At 36.6% G+C, this 15,536-nt stretch overlaps 1 long non-coding RNA gene across 6 annotated transcripts in view; it reads left to right on the forward strand.

The window, feature by feature from the left end:
• LOC311433680 overlaps nucleotides 1-15,536 on the forward strand; it is a 476,332-nt gene that overhangs the window by 431,788 nt on the left and 29,008 nt on the right. For 3 of the 6 annotated variants that reach the window (XR_014690897.1, XR_014690898.1, XR_014690899.1), the window contains 2 exons: nucleotides 6,304-6,354; nucleotides 7,852-7,982. The exons of 1 other annotated variant lie outside the window; for it this stretch is intronic. This is a non-coding gene — a long non-coding RNA (uncharacterized lncRNA). Of the gene's footprint in view, nucleotides 1-6,303; nucleotides 6,355-7,851; nucleotides 7,983-8,554; nucleotides 8,708-9,195; nucleotides 9,780-15,536 lie in introns of those variants that run through there. 2 more of the 6 variants (XR_014690900.1, XR_014690901.1) reach the window with 2 other exon arrangements.

Consider the following 15,536-nt stretch of genomic DNA (forward strand, 5'->3'; position numbering starts at 1 on the left):
GGGTATTATATATCTGGGAAGACAGAAAAAGTTCCAGCCTATTTTGATTCTAAAAATTAACTGGCTATATAACCTCTTGTTTTACTATTTGCCTTCACATTTGTATAATTTGTGTTATATTGTTTTGAGCTTTTTATATGCACAATTCTGTCTTGATCAAATTATGAATGGTCACAAACGTGGAGCTAATGTCTTATGCCAGTTCATTTAAATTGAAAAAAGAAAGAGTATGATAATTTTTGATTTAAATAGATGTGGTGGTTTTACCGTGCTGGGCAGCTAAATAGGGAATATAGGGAATAGAATAGGTTAAATAGAATTCATTTTTATATCCCCATCATCAGCTATTTCCTTCTCAATACTCAAAAAATGAGTAGGTGTTTAATTAATGAAAGGCAAAGCAGTACACATTCCAGCCATAGCTGTTTGAAGAGTGGGCTATACATAAACTTGTTGCATGGAAGTAACCCTACCAAAGTCAAATTTTGCCTCAGTTTTCAGTAAAGACTATGACACAAAGGTAGTGCATCTCAATAGTGTCTGGATTGGCCTATTGCCAAATCTAGACTTAAAACGAGACAAAAAAATGTTATTTGTACAAATTAGAGCCATGAAGTGATATCCATTCAAAAATTTGGACTAGCTATCCTTTCCTAATAGTAATTTTTATTTTAGTAGTAATATTTTAAAAGAATTTTTATCATTCTTTAGTGCCAGAGTTCCCATGTTACTGAAGATTGGAAAATGTAGCAACTATACCTTTGAAATAAGAATGGAGGACGAGAGAGGATGCCCTTAATAACAGGCCTTACCAGTCTGACCTTAATAGTATCCAAGGCTTCAGAAGAAAATTTTTAAATTGTAACTGATCTGAGTAAAATAACAAGAACACTAAACAAACACTTTTCTTTTTGCAATGGAAAAACAGAACAAAACAAATCAGAACTGAACCCAAAAGAAGACATACTAAACTAATTTACGACTGAAGGAACACAGATTAAAGCAGACAGAAACCATTAAAACAGCTGTTTTGTTTGCTTTTTTGTTTGTTTGTTGACAAAGTAATGTATCATTATAAATTGTAGTAGTATTTTTTGTTTGTTTGTTTGTTTTCTACACTTCTGAAGTTTTTGTTCCAGTCCTGTATTCTTGCTAAATTGTATGTGGGGCTCTAATATCCAGTAATGACCATTTCTGTGTGTGTGGAAGAAAAAAAAAAAAAAAAAAAAAAAAAAAGACCCTGCTTAGCTGAACTGGAAGTCTTTGTAGGTTTTTCAACACATGTACATGCTTATACCTTTGCATTCTGATAAAAAATTAACAGGTTGAAAATTCTTTGGCACTTTATCTTGTATACAGCTGATTACTATTTTGAATGTCTCTTGTTACTGGAGAGTTGGTTGTGTTAACCTATGCTTGCTTATTTTAATGTGGGGGAGGTGATGAACTTTCACAGAGTTTTTATATCAACAATGCAGAAGGTTTTTTAGTTGATACCTTACAGTAGTCAGCCATTTTGAGTTTTCCATTCCACTCAAGGACTTTTCTGTTTAGAGACAAATTTCTCATGCTGATTCTACAAAAAGGAAAAAAAAATAAATAAAAATCAGATGCATCGGCATTTTGAAACAAAGTAAGGTGAAAAAAGTTACCTCTTGTGAATTCTACTTTTCTGTAAAGAGAGTGAAAATAGTAAAGAAGTCATCAGTAAAGCAGATGAAAAGCCAATTATTTGGATTTTTCCAAAGCTGTATTGTCTATTGGTTTTTAAGCATAGTTTGATTTTTGACTTGCTCTGTTGGCTTCATACTGGATGTGAAGATGTAATGTACAACCATCTTTTGCAGTCTGTTAGAATGCATTTCACATCAATTTACTTCCACAAAAACCTCAGAGAAGTATTCCACTACAATTTCTTTTATGTATTTTTGAATGTTCAGAATTTTTCTGAAGTCCTATTTTCCCAGCTAACTGCCACAGGTCTGGAACAAAGCTCTCAAGGTAAAATCACAGCAGAGAAAGTTTATGTTCATGCCCTTGTTCTTACAGACTGACAGGTTATTTTAATCATCAACCAAAGCATAGAAGCCCTTGCTTGTTACTGCAACCTTTTCTACCTTTGGGGCCAATGTTCAGTGACATTAAGGAACTTTATGACAAAATGATACCACCTAATGAGCTACAAGATATCAGGCATTTAAGATGAAGGCTAATATTGAAAGAAACTGGAATTCTTTGTCTCTTCTTTCTTTCCAGTCTGTTGTTAGTCCTAGATTTGCCTATCCGTTATCTCTCCAGAACTTGAGGTTACACAGCACCAGTTGTAACAAAATAACTGTCACACCATTTCCCCAAAAGGAATTAATTTGCTTGATCTCTTTTACCAGGCATAGCATGGCTTTTCCTGTGTAGGACAAGTAAGTTTCTTCCTCCCCTTCCTTGATTCCTCTATTCACTTGTTCTTAAGAATGTGTGTTGATGTGAGTAAACAAACCCTAACATCCCATCACTCTCTCTTTGGGAATGCTGCTGTATTTTATTGGTTTTGCTTTGAAGTTTAGAATTAGTTAGAATTGGGGTTTTAATAAATAAATAATTTATTTAATAAAGGAGTGACATTTAATAAATAAACTACTATCTGATTAGAGAGAGCGGTAGTGACATTTTGTAAGGAGAACGTGGGCTAAAGCTTAGCATGTACAGAGGTTTAATGTACTTTCTTGTTGTATTAGTGCAACCTTCTTGACTTAGATGTACCACTTCTTATTTTTGTGGCTAAATGAGTTTAGACTCATGGAATAGGTTTCAAATTTACGTATGCACACTGAAGAATTATTTACAAATATAGCTTAAAATGCAAAATTTGCAAGTTCAAATCTAGCACTTTCAAAACTCAGTACTTTAAACTCCATTAAGTAGATTTCCCCTGAAGTCTTTACACACAATGTTATTGCCATTTATCTTTGATTGGCACACTTTCTGAGAGGGGCACAGTCTGGCCCATACTGTTTTGACTGCCGTATGTTGAGATGAGTGTTTAAGAAATATCTACGTCTTCTTATTCGAGTGGTCTTAAAGTGAAAGAAATTTTGTTAAAAGCAAGGACACAATTTTTCAATGCATCTGTATCTCACGGTTGCCCTAATTTCAGTGAAAGCAAGAAGAACTGACAATATCACTCCTAGATTCAGGACAAGAGAATGAGAAGTTTATCAAATTCAAAATCCTGAACATTGCCATATTTGGCCTGCAACACTGAATAAAGCATAATTTAGATGGGATCCTGTGTTGGGTCCGTCTGAGCTGGAGTCACCTTTTCCCTGCAGCAGCCCGCACAGTGCTGTACTGTGCACTCGTAGCTGGAACAGCACTGATATCACTCCAGTGTTGTGTCTATTGATGCGTAGTGCTGGCACAGCATCAGGACTCCTTCCAAACCCCCAAGAGCCAGCAGGCTGGGGGTGGGCAAGTGATGGGGAGGGGACATTGCCGGGGCAGCTGACCTAAACCAACCAAAGGTATATTCCATAACACCTGATGTCACACTCAGCAATAAAAGGGGGGGCTCTCGTGGGGGAGGGGGCTGTTCCTCCTGAACAACCACTACGCGATTGAGGCCCTGCTTCCCAGGACGTGGCCAAACACCGCTCACTGATGGGAAGTAGAGAATAATTTTCTCTCTCTCTGTGCTTCCACGTGGACTGATTGTTTCTTTTGTTTCTGTTTTTCCTCCCCATTCCCTTTCCCATTAATTAAACCTTTCTCATCTCAAACCTCGAGTTCTCTGTGTTGTATTTTCTCCCCCTTCCTCTTTGAGGAGCGGGGGAGTGAGAGAGCGGTTGTGGTGGAGCTCGGCTGCCCACCTGAGTAAAACCACCACAGATCCTGTGCCAGGTTTACATGGCAAGGTTTTGGTAGCAGGGGGCTGCAGGGGTGGCCTCTGTGAAAAGAATCCAGTGGCTGCCCCATGTTAGGTAAGGACCAATTTTAGCTATCCCCAGTAGAGACCTGCCACTGGCCAACTGGCCAGAGACAAGCCAATAAATGAGGTTGTTTGCACTTCTGTGAGAGCAGCTTTAAGAAAGGGGAAGAAAAACAAAACAAACAAACAAAAACAAAGAAACAACAACAACAACAAAAAAAAAACCTGTTGTGCAACAACAGCTGGGAAAGAGGAGTGAGAAGCAGCCCTGCAGACCCCAAAGTTAGTGCAGCAGGAGGGCAGGAGGTGCTCCAGGCATGGAGCACAAGTTCCCCTGTGGCCTGTAGAGAGGCCCTGGTGCAGCAGGCTGTCCCCCTGCAGCCCACATGGAGCAGATTTCCATGCTGCAGCCCATGAGGAGCCCCTAGTGGAGCAGGTGGATGTGGCCTGGAGGAGGCTGTGGCCCATGGAGAGCCCCCGGAGGAGCAGGCCCCAGGCCAGAGCTGCAGCCCGTGGAGAGGAGCCCATGCAGGAGCAGAGGGTTTGGGGGAGTTGCCACCCATGGGGGACCTGTGCTGGAGCAGTTTGCTCCTGGGATATGGACTCCATGGTGTGGAGCCATGTGGGAGCAGTTCTTGAAGAGCTGTTGCTGGTGGGAAGCCCATGCAGTATCAGTTTGGGAAGGACAGCATCCCGACAGGACAAGGACAGCATTTTGGGAGGGACACCACACTGGAGCAAGGTCATAGAGTGACTATGAAGGAACAGCTGAGAAGAAATGTCATGGACTGACTACAGCCCCAGTTCCCTGCTACCATGCACTGTTTGAGGGCAAAAGGTGGAAGAGGGTGGATAAGGGGGGAAGGTGCTTTTAGTTTGCTTTTTTTTTTTTTTTTTTTTTTTTTTTTTTTTTTTTTTTTTTTTTTTTCTCACTGCTCTAGCTTCTGAGTAACAGGTAATACATTACATTAATCTCCCTATGCTGAGTCTGTTTTGACCATGATGATAATTGTAGAGTGATCTCCACAACCTTATCTGAACTCTTTTCATCATATTTTCTCCCCCTTTTCCTTTGAAGAAGGGAACTGAGAGAGCAGTTGTGGTGGAGCTCTGCTGCCCAGATAAGCAGAACCACTACATTATGGAATGACATTTTAAAATGAGAAAAACAGATGAAACACTAATTACAATGAACTGGACAACAGTTTATAATAAATAAATAAATAAATAAGTAGATGGTTGTTAATGTGTTACCTCCCTGGGAGAAAGGCCTCCACCAATCTGCAATTCACCAGTTATGCAGAGGGTACAGGGAAAAGACAGGTCTAGGAGTTCATTGGAGAAGGAGGAGAGCCTTTAAACTGTTGTTAATTTCCTCCTTAAACAGAACGGATTTGGGAGGATTTCCTCTCTGTTTGTGAGATAATACCCCAGTGGCATTTCTCAAATGCAAGGCTCATAATACAGACACAAATAAGCCTTAAGGAGAGAAACAGAAAAACATGAAAGACAAGAGTCCAGAAAGCGTTTAGGAGAGTTCATATTTGCAGGTTCAAATTAAAGAGAAGAAAGCTATGCCTGATTGATGGAAATGAATCAAAATAACCTTTTGTTTTGCTGTACTACAGACATATATCTCTGGTCTAAGTATGATTTACCAAAGTGAAAACACATTAAAGGCAAACACTGTCTCTTTTCCATTCTGTATAGTACAACAGAACCTCAGTTATATTTAGACCCTCTTGAGTACTGCCATTATATAAACATCTGATAACCCTTTACTGTGGATGAGATCTTTACATTTTCTCCAGTGTACTGCATAAGCTAAGTGACCCACTTGAAACATTACTACAAAAATTTTCCTCAAAGTAACTCGTTCATTTGGCAGTGGTTATATGAAACAACAGTAGAACTTCCATTTATTCATTTATTTATTTACTTTTCAGGTAGACTCAGAATGTGCTCTATGATACAATAGTAGAACTTCCATTTACTTACTTACTTATTTATTTTTCGGGTAGGCTCAGAATGTGCTTTATCTACCTCCACAACGAAGGAGTGAATGACCATTTCTCACTCAGCAGCAGTATATGTCTCTCTCTCTAAGATCTGCCTCATCCCTCAAACGTGATGGCTGAGCTTTCTGAGCAAAGCAAAATCTCCATTCTAGTGCATTAGGAATCAAGAGAGTGTGTCCCCAAACACAGCAACCAGTGTAGATAGCCTTCTTCTAAAGTTCCTGCCTGCACAGAGTAGAAGGTTGTTCTAAGAGGGATGGATTTGGCGAGCAACAAAGAACCCAAGGATAAAAGCTACATCTAGCTTTGTTCTGTGAGTAAAAAAGAGTCTATTACATTCCTCTTTTGTTTCCTCTGTTGCAGGAAGTAAGAGATATTAAAGGAGCGAAGTTCAAAGACAAATGCTATAAAAAGGTAAACATTATTTTTTTTTTTTTTTTGGCTCCACAGAAATCAGGAGCTGTCATTCCACTAAGATTCCTTGAGGAGAATTTTTAATTTTGAGTCCTGATAGCTATGATACTTCCCAGACAGAAGTAGCTGTAAAGTTTTAGTTTCTGTTTCAGTTTTAATCTCTTAGCAGATGCATTGTTTCTGAGAAAAAAACAGGTCCTTTATGCTCTTTTCTGTGTGAATAGTTGTCTGAATACTTGTCTTTATATATATAGAAATTATTTCTATATTATAGAAATAATATATTATATTTTATTATATAAATATATTATATTATTATAATTATTATATATAATATATATAAATATATATAATATATAATTATATATAATATAATTATATAATTATATTATATTATATATCAAATATATATTTATATATATATTTATATATAATATATAAAAATATATATTATATTATATTATATTATAATTAATATTAATAAATATAATTATATAATATATATAATATAATTATATATAATATAATTATATAGATATTATTTCTATATTATTCTGGTGCTTGAATCAGAATCAAAAATAATGAATCCTATTCCCAAGTACTTGAAGAGCATTACTTTCAGCCTTAACTTTACTTCTGTTATGCTAAGATGATTAGAAAGTCAAAGTAAATGACCACATATGTCACAAAAATACATCTTCCTTTCAGAAGTCTCACCTATTTTTAAATCAAAGCTAGTTGTTTTTGGCTTTACATTGTTGTTGTTGTTGTTTGTTTTTTTTTTTTTTTTTTTTTTCACTCACATAGTTGAAAAGCAGTAATAATTTTATGCTCTAGACAAAAAAAAAAGACAACTGATACAATATTCCAAAAGGGATTTTTGTTGTTGTTTGTTTGTTTTTAATTATTCTAAGTTGTGCAATTTTTTGCTGAAAATGAATGTTGTCTTGGGGAAGACCACAAGTAGCTATTGAATAGCCTACCACAAGTAGTGAAGTGAAGTGAAGTAAAATACATATTACACTGCATCCACATCCAACATAACCTTCCATTGCTAATCAGAGAGCAAACTGCATTTATAATTCACCTTTCATAAAGTATATCCACATGGTTACTCTGACCAAAGAAGGCTACCCTTTATTAAGACAAAAGCGTAGAAGATTTATAACCAAAACCAACACTAAATCATGAAAGCTTACACATTAGTAAAATGGTCACGGAAGTTCCTTATTGCTGTACCAGTCTTATGACTTCAAGTTTCACATTAATGTCAATTAACCAGTTAATATTTTTTGCTGTGACTTGCAATTAAACCCAGCTATATTTTTAAATGCCCATTAAAAGTATGTTATATAAATTCAATTTTTAATTTGTTGTATTAAAAAATATAACTATATTTGTTGCTTTTGTGATATTAAGCAAATTACATGTCAAATAGATTTGTGCATTATGTAATTAATAAAACTTAATGAGTATTCTTTTTCTATTTGAATATAGTTACCTTTTTACAACACAGGATTGTCAAAGCGATGAACAGATAAAACTAGTTTTTGGATTTTCTGTTGGCCCACCTACATAGAAGTATCCTCCAGTAATGCCAACAGTGGAATTAATATTCAGTCTTCCAGGTAATCTTTCTTATGAGTAAGTCAAAACATAGCAAAAGAAACCTATCTTCAGAAACCTTTTTTTTTTTTTTTTTTCCATGTTTGTACTTTGAATTAATATCCTGAGTATAAATGTCATGATTAATCAATAAAGTAAAAACAGATGAATACATAGTGAAAGACTTCCTTTACTTCCTTTGTCACAGGAACGTATTATATAGGTATATGTAGGAAGGTATATATATTATATACTAAATTCTAGTAATTTGGTCACCTGTATTATTAACATGGATAACAATAATCAGAGGAAATTTTTTTTCAAGTAACCTCTGGTCTTAGAAATCTTGGAAAAAAGAAACAAGCTAAAAGTGCATTAATATTAACAAGCAATGCATTCTTATACTTTATCTCTTACTAGACTATCAAGAACTATTCCTTGAACATGATTTTTAAAAATTATTTACTTCCCCTGTTTCTCCTAGAGAGGTTTTTTTAACCTAGAATAAATGTTTATGATAAAAGAGAGAGAAGATGCAAATTAATGCACAGGAACAGAGGAAAAATCAAGCACCTGTCCCCTGTGCTTGCTACAGGAACTGAATCCAAAAACACTCTAAAGCAAACAGCAAGTAATATTGCTGCCAGTGGAGAAGTGGAGCAGAAGTACTGATGATGTGAACAACAGATGAGTCAGTGACAGTGAATATGCACTCTGATATACGATAAGCACAATCTTTAAATCTTATGTAAGGGAATGTCATCATCTTACCTATTTACTCATTTACTCATTTACTCTGGAGGCAATGTCAAGCTCCTAGCAAAATGTCAAACCAGCTTTTTTTTTTTTTTTCTTTTTCAATATGCCACAATGATTTTTTTTTTCAATGTGTCACAGAAGTTATTCTATAAATAAGACCAGTGTGTTCCACCGAGTCATTTTATGAATGGAACTATCACTTGAAGGGTATTTTTTTGCTTCCACTCAGGGGAGGGTGATGGGGTTCCCCTTAAAACACTTTTAGAGAATTGATTTAGCTTGTTATAAATTTATTATTTCCAATCTATAAAGAAAAAAAAAAAAAGCCTATTATTGTTTAATTCCTTTCTTCATGCTTCACATGTGGGGTGGCTGAAAACCAAGGTGTCTCTAAATGAGTTGCCCAAGACATGAAAGTTGTTTGTGCTCTTACTGGGTCTTACCACATTTCAAGAAGTCCTTTTATATGCTTTCTAGGAACCCAAATGTGTCTGCACAGCATGGGCACTTTGTGCTAGTCATCTCAGCAAAGAAATCCTTCTGCATGCTACAAGCAACCCAAGAAGCAGTAACACAGGGAAATACAGATAAATTAAACATCAGGGATTGAACACACAGAACCAAAACCAATGGGCATCTACATTAGCATTCAGACACCTTGACTTTTTCTTGCTAAACTCAATAGGTATTAAAATGCCTTTAGAATTAAAATCTGAACTAAAATGTGGGAAAACTGAATGGGCTTTTCCCAAGTCTTGGGGAAGGAACAACAGTCCAACCTAGTAATTGTTTTCAGAAATAAATGTTGATTATGAAGAAGAGATTAATTAACTCCAGAAAAACAAAAAATTAAATTTGTGATTATAATATGAACACATTTCACCCAGGCATAACAGTCACTAAAAGTGAAATGAAATAGCACATGAATAAAAATGTGGACATAGTGAAATTGTTGCATAACTCAAAAACTGAGAGGCTTGGAAAAAAATAAGACAAATTACTAATAAACTGGATTTAAGCAAAGTGTGGACAGACAGGTCAGTCGTCAAAAAAAAAAAAAAGTTAATTAAATGATATATTTAACCTGTTGTAGCCTATGTCAGATGGACCTGAGGTGATTTTACTCACCTGGGCACCTGATCTCCACCACAACTGCTGTCTCACTCCCCCTCCTCAGATGGAAAGGGGAACAAAATACGATGAAATGGGCCCAAGGGTTGAGATAAAGACAGGGAGATCACTCTACAATTATTGTCACGGGCAAAACAGATTCATCATAGGGAGATTAATGTACTTTATTACCTATTACTAACAAGCTAGAAAAATGAAAAAAAAAAAAAAAAAAAAAAAAAGGAAACTAAAAACACCTTCCCCATCCCCTTATCCACCCTCTTCCACCTCCTCCCCCTGAATGTCACAGGGGAACTTGGAATGGGGGCTGCAGTCAGTCCCTAACACGTCACCTCTGCTGCTCCTTAGTGGTGTCTCTCTGCCCCTGCTCCATGTAGTGTCCCTCCCACAGGATGCCATCCTTCCATAACCGATCCTGTGCAGGCTGCAGCTCTTCAAGAACTGCTCCAACATGGCTCCACACCATGGGGTCCACACCCCAGGAGCAAACTGCTCCAGCACAGGTCCCTCATCAGCAGCAGCTCCCCCCAGACCCTCTGCTCCTGTATGGGTTCCTCTCCACGGGCTGCAGCTCCGGCCCGGGGTCTGCTCCTGCAGGGGCTCTCCATGGTCTGCAGCCTCCTCCAGGCCACATCCACCTGCTCCACCAGGGGCTCCTCCACGGGCTGCAGCATGGAAATCTGCTCCATGTGGGACCCATGAGCTGCAGGGGACAGCCTGCTCCACCAAGGGGCCTCTCCACAGGGGAACTTGTGCTCCATGCCTGGAGCACCTCCTGCCGTCCTGCACTGACCTTGGGTTCTGCAGGGCTGCTTCTCACCTCTCGCTCTCCCAGCTGCTGTTGCAGAGCTGTGTTTTTTTCCTTTCTTAAATCTGCTCTCACAGAAGTGCAAACAACATTACTTATTGGCTTGTCTCTGGCCAGCAGTAGGTCCCTTTGGAGCTGGCTAAAACTGGCCTTTATCTAACATGGGACAGCTTCTGGATTCTTCTCACAGAGGCCACCCCTGCAGTCCCCTGCTAACAAAGCCTTGCCATGTAAACCCATTTTTAAAAGACAAAAGCGATTATAGTGATTTTGCAGATAAGTCATGAAAACCTCTCTCAACATGTTGTTGCACATTTATTAATTCAATTGACTGGAGGTGGGAAATTTAAGATTGTGTCCTCTATTGATAATATATATAATTGTACATATGTATTTGTAATAATCTAAAAATAGTGATTTCTTCTACTTTCATTAAGAAATGATATAAACAATTGCCCCTTTTGGAACTACTATTATCATTGTTTGGGGCTTTTCACAAAGTTGTCTTCAGTGATGAACAGTTCTATGGGTTACATTGCCTTACAGCCCTCTTTATAACAGGGTTATCATATACAGCGCTAAAGTCAAGTAAATTAAGGAGTTTGTAAACAGAAGATCAAAATTTGGAAATTTGTAAAGAAACATGCAGGATGGGAACCCTTTAATTAGAATAGAAGCACAGAGTTACATTTGACACCTTGCTATAAGTATTATGTCCAACAAGGACAGAAAAGCAGGTCGTTGCCAGCATAGGCTTGTTCTGCACTAGGGAACATTTAGAGAACATTCCCACTATTGCAGCTCCACTGACATTAGTATATGAGAAGCTGCAATATTCACAGCTCTCCAGCACCAGCAGCTGTTTCAACACTGTGTTAATTAGATTGGCACTGAGCTGGTTTAATAGACATGATGCTACTGACAGCTGCTGGGGTGCCATCTACACTAGGACTGCCAGCACTGATAAAGCTGTAGTAGCATTGGTAGCTGTGGCAGTTACTTACAGAGTTCTCCACAGTAAGTAGAACTGAGATATGTGGGCTGAAGTCATAGTATGTATATGAATGTATAGATGTGATTTTATTTATTCTCTCTTTTCCGTTAACATCCTACTCCTCTGTATACACTTTACTGTTCATTTGTGAGAACTGAAACTCTCATGAATCATGTATCTTCTGGTTTGATATTGTATTAGATCAGCAAGAGTGGAGGGAACAGGAAATCTTGATATTTAGGATCAAAGATGTGAAATAAATTGTGTCTGGGTAAGAGTAAAATAAGGATGACAGTTCTCTCAGTGTGCGATCTGTGAAGCAGTAATGAATTGTGTATTGATTGTTAAAGCACTTTAAAAGGTTTTCAGTGCCCAACACAAGTTGATTGTGCTGATCTCATCCACCTATATCTGTATGTGATACCTGCTTTCCCCTACAAGGCAAAGCATGTTTGCATGAACCAAGCATACCTCCAATGAAATATAATTTATAAAGATAAAGGAACAGTAGAGTGTCTGTACCTGAGAACGTGTCAAATCATTCATTTTTTGTACAATGTTTTTTCATTTGGCTTGTGTGTGTGTGTGTGTTTGTGTGTGTGTATGGTTTTGTTTTTTGTTTTTTGTTTTTTTTTTTTTAACTGGTAGAAACACTTTAAACACTACCAAAATTACACATCTAATCTCTGTTTCCATTTTCCTTATCCCACTCACTCAGAATAATATAGTTCTTGACATTTTTTTATTTTATTTTACTTTCTTTACCTGTATGGGAAATTATCACTGCTTGGTTTAACTCACATGACAGTTTTCTTAGTGGTAATAAACTACGTGAATATAGGTAACATTCACTTGCTCCAAGTAGCATCAGTTTCATGATTTGTAGAGAGGACCCACCCTTTAAACATCCAGCTGTTCATCAGTACTAACCACTTCAAAAGCAGCCCAAATACCTTCATATGCTGCCAATATCTCATTTTTGGTTGGAGTGTAGAGGGTCTGAGGTCTTTTGTATCCTCAACTCCAGAACTCTAGGGACCTACCTCAAGTCTCCCATGGGGCTTTCTTACCAGAGGTTCCAGATAGGAACATTGCTCCCCAGCTACAGTATAGAGCACTTTTTTTTTAACATCTTGTCCTGCCTGGGCTGGACCAAAAGGCTTCTGCATGATACCCTGTTTAATTTATTCAAGGGGTTATTGTTGCTTGGGGCCTAATTTGAAGTTGTTCTATCAGATCACTTGGTATGGAGGGCATACAATCAAACTTTAATTTGTTTTACTCTACCACACGTACATACAGATTAGGTTTAAAGTACAGTAGTCTCAGTGTGGAGTGTAGTAAATTTTCTAAAATATTAAAGAAAATACAGGCCTGTTTGTTCTGTGTAAAAGATCTGCCAATTCCTTTTTACTTGTTTTTTTTTTTTGTTTGTTTGTTTGTTTGTTTGTTTTTGTTTGGTTGGTTGGTTGTTTTTTTTTAAACAATCCCTTTGTTTGAAGAAAGTTTATAGCTTTTAAAAATGTAGTATATATGTCAAAGGTAGATTTGTTGTATTGATTACTTTTTGTGTTTAAAGCAAAATAAAAATGTCAACTGTATTCAAGAATCTGAGCTGGAGTAATTGAAGAGCAGTACATGCAAATAAAAGCTGCTTCTTCAGTCGTGTTTATCTTAGCATGTACTAGTGCTGGAAATTGCTAGCAGAAACTGTAAACTCTAGTCATCTGAGAGTGTGAGAAGATTGTAATGAAAGGTCTTCAGGAAAAAAAAAAGTTATCTGATACTGGATAAGCCTATTTATTAAAAATCATTATAGTGATTTTACTGGCAAAGGCCATGCTTTGTCTCTGCTTTGCTATTATATGTATTTCATTTCTTTTTCATAAGCATCTGTAAAACTATCAGCCCTCTTGTGAAGGAGACATGATCATGTTACCTGTTACATGCTGTATTTTGTATTTTCTCCTGTAGATATCATCTCTGAATAAAAATAAATACTTATATTCAAAAGTAACCAAATGGTTACTAGATTTTTCACCAGTGAAATAGTGAAAGCTTTCTAGGATTAGTGAATTTGGACTAAAGTTTTTTCATGTTTTTTAGAGACTAAAATTTTTAAATCCAAGCAGTTGCAATGCAGACCTTGGATGATCTAAATTCTGGCTTCCTTCATTCATTGTGCTTGATATTTTTAATGTTAAAATAATTGAACATTTTTATAAGCAGGCCCTGTTTAATGCTTTCACAATAAATTCTCACCTCCTGTTAGTTCATATTATTCTTAGTCCTTTTTTCCGTCTACAAGTTCATATTATTTTCCCAAGAGATTCCATCATTTTATTGCTCTGAAAGTGTACAGTTTGTAGTTCTGATGCTGCAAAACCTTTTTTCATTCACTAAGATCAATCCCACAAAACCAGAAGATTGGTACTGTTAGTTGCAATACCTTTTTCCATACACAAAGAAGGATCCAAACCTGATATTGTAGAGTTTTTCAGTGATTTATAGCTCCTAGGCTTTATTGCTAAAGGAGAATATGCAACATTAGAAGAACTGAAATCAGCCAGTGGACAATAGATGTCAGCAAGCATTGTCTAGAAGGTGCTCCAAAGATGAGAATAATAAAATAAAGGAACAACTTAAAGGATCTGAACTAAAGCCACTTTTCCTCCACGTGCCTTTGCTCCATTCTTCATTTGCTTCTGCCTTTGTATAGCTTTGCTCCAGAATTCATAACTGTAGTGTTGATAGTGAAGAATTATCCTGAAACAATTCCTCACAAAATGTTTTCAAACCTCAGTGAAAACAAAGTGTGCATAAGGAAAATGAAATAAAAATGACAAATTTTCTATTTTATAATGTTTATTTAGAAAAGGAAGCAGAAATAACAAAAGACAATATGGGATAAAATCTCAATGCAATTGCAAAAATTCAAGGTTTAAATTCAAGTTAGAGAATAATAAACAGTTAAACTTTGACATACAATGTTCTTTTGCTCTCTTTCTTACATAACAAAACCAAAGAACTATATATATACATAAAAAAACCTGCCTCTAGAACAAAATTCTTTCACCAGCTACTGAAAATTGTAATGCAACCTTCATCTACACTAATTTAAAATATTCCACATAAACAAATTAGCAATGGGCTTATGGTTAAGACCAGTGATGACAATTGCATGCATATAAGGATAGTATATGCATATTAAGTATGAATAACTGGGTCAATTAAGTACTTTGGGTAGGAATTTAACTTAGTTTCTTAAACAGAAACAATTCTGGTAGGATTTGAAATGAACTCAGCACTAATGTGCAAATGAAGAGCTTGACAAAGCAGAAACAGAAAAGTGTTATTTTACAGTAATGTGGGATCCATTGTAATCTGCTGGTGCTGTTACAAAGTTATAAAGTGAAGACTGTCTTTAAGCCAGAGAAAGTGTTTTAAAATCACTTCCACCAGCAGTAAAGAATAATGATGATCATGGATATTAGCACTCATACTATTATCTTCAGCAAGCCCAGTAGGTAGTCTGGGAATTGATCCAGATTCTTAAACATAGCCATCTAGTGCAACTTTGCATGTTCTTGAGTATCTGTGGAACTTACTTGGCAGGTAAGGGAGTGGATATAGGACATACTTTTGAAGGAACTGCTGGAAGTCAGATGAGAGGCCCATGAAATATAAAATGGTATGTAAAATTGCAAATACTTATGTTGCCCATGCTAGAGGCCTCTGATATTCCTTCTCAATTGAAATACTAAAAATACCTGCACATTCCATTCACAGGTTTTTCAACAGAAGCAAAACTAATTCCCAGTAAAATTTTTTCTTCAAAAACTAAGATCTAAGGAAACTGTTATATCGTTAAGAGCTTTCAGTTTT

Source organism: Aythya ferina (genome assembly GCF_964211825.1).
Source record: "Aythya ferina genome assembly, chromosome: 3".
Lineage (NCBI taxonomy): Eukaryota > Metazoa > Chordata > Aves > Anseriformes > Anatidae > Aythya > Aythya ferina.